Below are 6,000 nucleotides of genomic sequence, written 5' to 3' on the forward strand. Positions count from 1 at the left end.
AGTAGACAGGGCTGTGTCAGGAATTCTCTGACAGTTGGTACAGGAGGATGAGTGTGCCAGTGGGAGCGCTGCAGGGGATATGCTGCTGCCAGCTGGTGGGGGACACTTATATGTGCACACTTAAAATAGACTTGAACGGCTGAGAGGGGAGAAACTGCTCCTTAAGTGCCAGTGAGGGAAACACTTGGTTACCTGTCTTCTGGAACCAAGTTATCTGGAAGGGCAAGGAGTTTATATGTCTGGAGATTTCCATCTGATTTACATCCTGGGGATTGGGGGCGTGGGAGGGAGGACTCTACGGAGTCCCTGATGTCACCCTTGGGTGGAAGGAACACCTGCGGGGCACAGGCACACAGTGGTGGGTTCCCAGAGGGAGAAGATACTCTACAAAGGGGTCTGATCTAGGAGGCTGGGAGATGCAGTAGAGGTTGCCATATCTGGATTTCCTGCTATATCATAACATGGGCAACTCTCTCTCAAGAGGGGCTGGGAGACAGCATAAGACAGTGGAAAAGAGCATAGGCAGGGAGTCACACACATCCGGGGTCAAATCCCACCTCTATCATTTGACAAGTAATCTTGGGAAAATTGCAAAACTCTTTAAACCTTAAAACAGGGGAAGTAATAATAACTCGTCAGGGTGACTGTGAGAATTAAAAGTTATACATATAATACTTAGTACTATATCTGGCACGTAGTACATGCTCGACGTACTGTGTTACCATTGACCAAGGAGGTTTCCTTCCCTTTAATATGTAAATGTTCTCACAGAAGTGGTGGGACCTGGTGTGGGGATAAATCATATGGACCAGAGCAAGGGGTTGACGTCCTTGGCTAAGGGTGTCCCCAGGGTACAAAAGTTGGCATTATCAAGTTGTCTTATGGTATGAATATTTTTGATAAGAAATAAAGTAACTTGGGCTTCCCTGGTGGCGCGGTGGTTAAGAGTCTGCCTGCCAATGCAGGGGACACGGGTTCGAGCCCTGGTCCGGGAAGATCCCACATGCCGCGGAGCAACTAAGCCCGTGTGTCACAACTACTGAGCCTGTGGTCTAGAGCCCGCGAGCCACAACTACTGAAGCCCGCGCGCCTAGAGCCCATGCTCCGCAACAAAAGAAGCCACCGCAATGAGAAGCCCCCGCTCGCCGCAACTAGAGAAAGCCTGCACGCAGCAACGAAGACCCATCGTGGCCAAAACTAAAAATAAATAAAATAAATAAATTTATATATAAAAAAAAAAGGACCTGTGAGAATCCACACATGTGATCAGAAAGGTATCAGACTGATTAGAATTAAACAGAATTCAACATACACTTGTTGAGATCTGCTCATTTCAAGTCCACAGGACATCCACATGACTACCTCTCCTCTGAGCTGCTTTAGGACAGATGTGTTCCTACAATCGTGTGAAACTCAACACTAACTTTATTTCTCTGCATTCGAGGAAGTTTTGTAAAGCAAATCATCCACACCTAATCCATCTTTTTCTGAAGGTCGAAACTTTCTCCCATCTTCAAGTGGGTACGTGGGTTCTGTATTCTTTCTTCCCACCTCTCACCCTAAGAGCTGGGCCACAACTTCTACTCTCTTTCACGTGCTCCACCCCAGCACTCAGGGAAAACATGTAGCATTAAGAAAATATTCAAGATTTGACAGAAGAATCATCGGCACCTTGGACACATTGTTTAGGGACCTTTAATTAGAAGGTAAGGGAGACTTAACTACCTGCGGTAAAAGCCACAGTACAGGGGGCTCTGAGTGCCCTGTCTCCGGAAAGTCCCCTCCCCCTAGGGGGATTCCCGCAGAGGAATGTCCTCAGGGAAGAGCCTGCGTCAGGAATGCTGCTCGGGCCAGAAAGTGGCCTGCGTTCCCGCATGCCCACATTCAGGTCACGGGCGTCCCCGGCCAGGGTGACCTGTCTCCCTCTAATGGGGTTGCGCCTCAGGGACCCCCGAGTCCGGCTCCTCTCGTCTCAGCATCAAACTTTCTCCTAGAACAAAACCTCTTTCAAACCACATGGGGGCAGGAGGATAGAGGATGGCAAAGCCACCAACTGCTGCCCGGAGACAGCCCTCCTCCCCCAGCCCGCTTCCCTCAGCCGCCACCCTCTTCCTCGCAGGGAAAGCGGCCCAGACAGCGCAGCCCCGCCCAGCCCCGCCCAGCCCGCGCCCCAGCCCACCGCCCACCCGCTGCAGCCCCGGGCTTTGCAAAGCCACTTCCCGGCGCTGCGACGCCCGGGGCGACGGGGCGAGCCCAGCCAAGTACCTTTAGGAAGAGGTCAGGACACCGGCGCCCAAGGAGACCCGCAGCATCGCCCGGACGCCGCCGCCGCCGCCGCCGCCGCCGCGGGAGGCTACTCCGCTGCGCCAAGAGCCGGAGCGGGCGGGGACCCGGCGCCGCCGCCGCCGCCGCCGCCGCCGCTGCTGCCGCCTGCGCCGCTCGAGCTCCCTGCGCCGCGCCGCGCTCACTGCGCCCTGGCTGAGCTGCCCGGCGACCAACACTGTCAAGCGGAGCCCCGCCCCCTGTGCGCCGGGCGAGCCGCGGCCCCCGGGACGCGCCGCCTCCCGGATTGGCTGCGGAGTCGCTGGCTCCGCCCCCATCGCCGCGCCCCTCCCGCGCTGGGGGCGCGCGCGGCGGCCGGCTCTTTCCAGGGGCGCCGCGGAGGGTGGGGTCCCGGGCTGGGCGAGACTTCCTGCGTGAAGCGCGCGCGAAGACTCCGCTACTGGGCTCTGCAGTTTCTCCTTGGCCCGCGCAGAAATAGACGACCAAGAAGGACAGGAAAAGAGAAAACATTTTCTCTAGGGCCCTTCGCGGGGAAGGCAGGGGCTGCAGCAATTCTGGTGTGAAGTCTTAATTATATAAAGACATTTATTTATTAGGGAAGCCCAGAAAAGGCTACCTAGGGTGGAGTCTCGGAATTATAGACAGAGGGTTTTTTTGTTTTGTTTTTGCTTTTTTTTTTTTAACCTGAAGGTGCCCTCACACACCGTCCAAACTTCTTCATTTTATGTAGAAACTAAATCCAGTTCAACAACTTATCCAAGGTCACAGAGCAAGGAGATTGATTTTGTACTTCTGTATTAAATCGAAGCTGCTTCAGTTTTTATTTCTCAGTCATGCAGAAATGCGTTCTAATAACTGAGCTATGTACACAGTGTAACAAGAAATTAAGAATCCATAGAGACAGAAAGTAGACTAGCGGTTGCTAGGGGGCTGGGAAGCGGGGATGGGGAGTGACTGCTAATAGGTTGGGGTTTCTTTGGGGGTAATGTGACTGTTCCTCAATTTGTTAGTGGCGATGGAGGCACAATTCTGAATATACTAAAAACCACTGCACTGTACACTTTAAGTGAAATTGTGGTACAGGTTTCCCCTGCTACCCAAAGTAGAGTGTTCCTATGAAGCCTTTCATAAGCCAAAACGGCATAAAGCACAGAAGCAATTACCTTGGGGCACGTCTTGCTAAAGCATACACAAAATAAATGGAGATAAAGCACAGATGCTCACAGACACAGTTCAAAACTATGGCAGATTGTTGCTGCGATGCTGAGCGTAGTTCCCGGAGGAGGACCTTGGCAGGGCCACTCTCCTTGCCCAGGTTGGCGCTGCCTCCGTAACGGCTTGTTGCAAATCAAATGACAAACGCTATGTTTGCTTTTTGCCTTTTACATAAAAGCAAAAACCCTCTTTGGATTTCCTTCAGTTAGCGAAAATGGTTACTAATGTAGGTTTGTCGTAAAAGCAAAGTGGTATATGGCAAACTTTTGAAAAAACCGAGGCTACCTGTATGTGAATTACATCTCAGTAAAGCTGTTATAAAACCATATTGAGAGTTATAGTGCTTTAGGGAGACACACATAAGCACATAGTTGGAGTATGTCACAATTCTGTTCTTTGTGGGCAGAAATGGTTTATATGCATGCGCCCATCCACTCATTCAATAAACCATGTATCTTTATCAGGTACTCTGAAAGGGGTACAAAGATTGATAATACATGATCTCTGTCTTCAAAGAGTTGCCGGACTGTTAAGGGGACAGTCGTTATAATACAATAAGGTGTTACTCCAAGGAGGTAAGACAGTGCCAGGTTGAGGGTACTAAAACCGAAAGCAGGACCTTGGCACAGGCGTGGAGGGGCTGGTGTTGTGCTGTCTTTTAGCAATGTCTGATGTGGCCCTGTGTGGGAGGTGTGGCAGGAAGTGAAGCTGGACAGTTACAGGACAAACTATCGCCGTGGATTAGAGCTCACTTCAAGAGGGGCAGCCTAATCAGGAAGTGAAAATTTGAATTCCTCTGGGTCTTTCTTATCCCTCCTGTAGTGTGTGATTTTGGTGGTCTTAATCTAAGCCCAGTTCCGTCGTCTCTGAGGGGCATAGTATCATTAGCTGGCCTTTGTTTCTACCTTTTTAGTACACGAAGGGCTTTCTTGGATTCTCTCCTGAAAGTGGAGAGGTGAGGGGATGCACTTAAGGCCGTATGGTTTCTAAGTGATGGAGCTGAGACAGAACTCATTTCCTGGCTCTGAGAAAGCTTTTTTTTTTTTAAATTTTATGTATTTATTTATTTTTGGCTGCGTTGGTTCCTCGTTGCTGTGCGTGGTCTTTCTTTAGTTGCGGCGAGCAGGGGCTACTCTTCCTTGCGGTGCGCGGGCTTCTCATTGCGGTGGCTTCTCTTGCTGCAGAGCACGGACTCTAGGCGTGCGGGCTTCAGTAGTTATGGCACGCGGGCTCAGTAGCTGTGGCTCGCGGGCTCTAGAACGCAGGCTCAGTATTTGTGGCGCACGGGCTTAGTTGCTCCGTGGCATGTGGGATCTTCCCGGACCAGGGCTCGAACCCGTGTCCCCTGAATTGGCAGGTAGATTCTTAACCACTGCGCCACCAGGGAAGTCCCCAACAGCATTTTTCTTTTCCTCCACCTTTTCTCTCAACTCTCGTGGGATCATGAACACCTTTGAAAGCGGGTACTGTGCTTTGTTAATTTCCTTACTTCCCCTCCCCCCCACCTGCATCCCCCATCTATCCTTACCCTGTCCACTTCCTCACCCCTTTTCCCATCCCCATCCGGGCACTGAGAGTGCCTGGGACCCAATAGGCCCTCAATGAATGTCTGTTAAATGTTCAGTATCATTTTACCATCAAAAAGGGTATCATCTTTTTGTTGTTGTTACTAATTGTTTACAGTGCTGACATACATTATGAAGCATGGAAATTAATTGGCCCATATAGTGTGAACACTCTGGAGTTTTGGGACATAGTTGTAAGAACATTAGAGAATCACATCCCACACTTTAATAAGCTGTGAGTTGAACCCTAAATCTAAATGCCTGAAATTTAAAAGTTAGTCTCAATCTACGGAAGCACAATTTTAATATTTTAACAGTAAATAAGCTAAGTACTTGACAGCAGACTAATTTTAATACTTATTATAGAATTTTTTTTCGCTCTGAGGAGATAATTTCCTAGTAGTTTTAAAGATCTTCGAAATCTTTTCTAAATCTTCCTTGCTTCTTTTCTTTTTCTTTTTCAGGTCGCCCTTTTAGTCTCATTTTTATCCTTCACAAGATTGTAATATCTAATTAACACCGCAGCATTACAATGCTCTTTTCCCTAAATTTCTGTGCAAAAATCTAGGGAATCCAGAAGAATGGGGGAGTGCTGATCTCCCTGGAGTCTTTAGGCAGGGGAGAACCAATGAGAAGGCTGGAGCTATTCCTCTTGCAGGATCAGATGTTGTCCCTCCCCGAGGAATTATGATGTACTGGAAGAAATGAGATAATGAAAATAAGCAAGCTGCTTTGTGAATGTTATCAAATATCATCAGCCCCAGCCAGATCGATCCCTAAATAAGTATTCTTTACTGATCAAAATAAAAGCAGATGAACATGACAGTTTTCCTAATATATTTGGGAAAAAAATGATTTGTGCGAAAGGACCAACTTAATTGGACCACACGTAACAGCGTGTGGGAAACAGTCCTCGGGAAGAGGAAAGTGGTGTCAT

General features: G+C 49.2%; 1 protein-coding gene across 2 annotated transcripts in view; it reads right to left on the bottom strand.

Annotated features, from left to right (window-relative positions):
• Positions 1-2,489, bottom strand: part of FRY (FRY microtubule binding protein) — a 420,573-nt gene extending 418,084 nt beyond the window's left edge. For both annotated transcript variants that reach the window (XM_057532698.1, XM_057532699.1), the window contains exon 1: positions 2,266-2,489. The gene's annotated coding sequence lies outside the window, so the exon portion shown is untranslated. The remainder of the gene's footprint in view (positions 1-2,265) is intronic.
• Positions 2,490-6,000: the final 3,511 nt, after the last annotated feature.

This window comes from Balaenoptera acutorostrata, chromosome 18, assembly GCF_949987535.1.
Source record: "Balaenoptera acutorostrata chromosome 18, mBalAcu1.1, whole genome shotgun sequence".
Classification (NCBI taxonomy): Eukaryota; Metazoa; Chordata; class Mammalia; order Artiodactyla; family Balaenopteridae; genus Balaenoptera; species Balaenoptera acutorostrata.